Source organism: Vipera ursinii (assembly GCF_947247035.1).
Source record: "Vipera ursinii genome assembly, chromosome: 12".
In the NCBI taxonomy this organism is placed as follows: domain Eukaryota; kingdom Metazoa; phylum Chordata; class Lepidosauria; order Squamata; family Viperidae; genus Vipera; species Vipera ursinii.
Genome location: NC_139525.1, coordinates 1,647,959 through 1,651,334, shown reverse-complemented (window position 1 = coordinate 1,651,334; position 3,376 = coordinate 1,647,959).

Genomic DNA, 3,376 nt, shown 5'->3' with positions numbered 1-3,376 from the left:
ATGTCCCAAAGGTGCTTTCCCCCCCCCCAAAGGCAACTAGACTTTCTTGGATTTTTTTCCTTGAAAACGTTTCGCTTCTCAACCAAGAAGCTTCTTCAACCGAAGTTCTTCAAGTTCTTCAGTTTATTTCTTTAACCGAAGAAGCTTCTTGGATGAGAAGCAAAATGTTTTCAAGGGAAAAAAAAACCAAGAAAGTCCAGTTGCCTTTTGGAAAAGCACCACCATGACCTGGAGGATGGAGAACCTCCATAGACATGAAGCCTCCTGGAGTTCCATACCTGTAACGTTTGGATCAGGGGAGGTGATAGTGGGAAAGGCAGGTGTAGGCTCCTCAGCACCTAGAGAAGAAAAAGGGGGAAGTACAGATGTGAAAGAGGACAAAACACACTCCTCTGGGAAACCTGAGGTTGGAAAAAAGACACCAGAGAGACAAGTCCACACATCTTCAAGTTGAGAAACACTGATTTATCTATCCAGTTTAGGTGGCGCCCATTTCATAGGCGTGATTGCTGTTGCTCAGAGTATGGAGGGTAGCAAAGAGGGCTGTCTGATGTACCATTCTGACATTCTCCTGTACAGCCATCAGGTCAATACTTGGGGGGGGGTGAAGTCTGAAGGATCCCAGAGTTCCATACCTGGGGAAGTGATAGGCGGAAAGGGAGATATAGGGTCCTCTGCACCTATAGAAGAAAAAGGGAAAACCCAGGTATGAAAAGGGACATACATGACTAGGAATTTTGAAGTTGGGAAGAAAAAATCAGGGAGCTCATGGGATCGCGAACGAGAACCATGATATGCCACAATTATCTTAGGAGAAACGCTGCATAACTGAATCTTCCGTTTATTCTTTTCTCTTTCTCACAAATAGGGAAATGGGGTTACTTTCTTTTGATTTTTCCTGAATTTCCCCCCTGATTTTATGTCTTTATATTTCCCCCTGCTGGCTGGGTTGAAGTCCATGGGTCTTCAAGTTTGCCAAGGTTGAGAAACACGGATTTATCTGTTCAACCTATACGGTGCCCACCTCATAGCCATCACGAGTGCTGGTGCTCAGACTGTGGCTGCCTTATCTGCTCCAAATGCCATACTTTGTCCATAAATTGTTGCTTGTTCGAAAGGAGGAAGGAAACTCGTTTATGCCCTGTGTGTGGGTTCTCATATACTTCAGCCAAGATTTGACAGGCAGCTCATAAATAAAATTTTAAAGCTTAGATTCCCATCAGGGATTCCAAAAGTTCAAAATTATAAAAGAGAAAAGAAGAGCGAAGCAAGAACTGGGGCAAGAATGCCCTGAAAAAGGAAGCAGCATTCTATGTCTCCATTTACACAGAAATGTTAAGCCATGATCTGGTTTAAACCTGGTTTGTGAAAGAATCCAGATTTGTTCCCCATAACATGCTAAGCCATAATATTCCTGAATTGAGCCAGTGGTAATTTGTTCAGGAACCATAGTTAAACACGCTGTACCTTACTGCAATGAGGGAACAAGGTCTAGGACTTGCAGCTAAGCATTCAACCTGCTCTGTTTTCTTTGCTTGTCCAATAAAATAAGAGAAAAGTGAATAATCCAGGTACAAGTATGACAAATTTGGATTCAAATAGGCTAGGATCTGTAAAACAAGAAATGGCATGGGTCCGGGATACCTCGAGGACCACCTGCTGCCGGCGTCAACTCCCCTCCGCCCTGTGCGTGCCCACAGAGAGGGCCTCCTCAGGGTGCCTCCGGTCAGAGAATGTCGACTGGCGGCCCCCAGGGGGAGGGCCTTCTCTGTGGGCGCTCCGGCATTATGGAACCAACTGCCGGTTGAGCTCCGGATGGCACCGGACCTCCGCTCCTTCCGGTGCGGGCTGAAGACCCACTTCTTTGAACTAGCTGGTCTGGCCTGATGGGGAGGGTCTTTTTAACGGGTTTTTTATTATTTTATTGTCATTGTATTTTAATTGGGCATTGGTTTAATCTCTTTTTAATTTTTGTACTGTTATTTATATATGCCCTGTTAACCGCCCTGAGTCCCTCGGGAGAAGGGCGGTATAGAAATTGAATAAACCTAAACCTAAACCTAAATCATAGTTTTACACTATGGTTTCTTGTCGATAAAAACATGAACTTTGGAAAAGATGAGTCTACATTTAAACCCACCAATTATGAACTTATGTTTTTTTTGTATTTTATATATATAATCATAACTGGATGTACTGTATCTGTTTGGGGGTTTCGATGTGGACCCATCTTTTTCAAAAATTATACAATGTATATATTCTGAATGACTGAAGATGGAGATTTATTTGAAGAGGTTATGGATACTCACCACAACGCTGATGCTGGGCAGACTCTGTCAATATATCTTGCAGAGACCAATAATTCTGCCCCCAGCTGACCACATTTCCATCTTCACAACGCTCCATGTCTTGCTGACCTCTCACATGATCCCACATCTGGAAGTAGTGCAAGACGCCAACGAAGGACAATTGCTGGATTAGTACCGGTACTCCGTTGAAGTTCTTGTGCAAATGCCCCATCACTAATGTCCCATTGGGCTGTAGACACCGATGACGGAAATCTGGAAGGGTTTTGTTTACCAGCTTCTTCGCATCCCAGAAGAGCTGCAGGAGATGCTTCTGGCTGTCCCAGGCACAGCAGATTTGGTGCATTTTGTAGGCCACAACGTACTGTCCCAGATCGAGGAAGCTGCCCATGAAGAACATCTGCAAGGTGGAATTATTGAAAGACAGAGCCAGCTCCACCTCATTAATGTTGATGGAGGAACTGTTGACATCATAGGAAAAGGCTGCCCCACTCGGCACACTTTTTTCAGTCTTGTTGAGGTCAACACACACAGTAAAGGCACAAAGTTGTGGGACATGCCAATTGGCCAAGGAAACATATTTGTTCTGCATCCCCTTGAAAGTCACCTGCTTCCCTTTCAGAGACACGGATTCTGTTTAGGACAGAAGAAGAAGAAGAAGTTCTGAGGAAGGCACGTTGATCCATTTGATCCTGTGGTTGAGTTTATGAGCCACTAAAGGGGGAATTTACAAAAACCATAAAGCTTTGGAAGAAAAGATCCTGAGCTACGAAGAAGCAGCACATCCTGACTGGTTGGGAAAACTCATACCTGAGCCAAGGAACAAGGTGGCCACAGCAAAGAGCAGGCTACTGAAGATCTTGCGTGCGGCATATCCAGCAACGTCATACTTTTGACCATTCATCCTCTAGGTCTGGTCTGAAAGGCAGAAGGGAAGCTCCTCAAATATGTCCTGGAGGAAGAAGACAAAAACAGAAACCCTGATCTAATCACTCTGCCATCCTGGACGACATTCAGGATCTCACTCTCCCCACAGCTGAAATGCCCTCCACAGGCCTGGGTGGACCTCC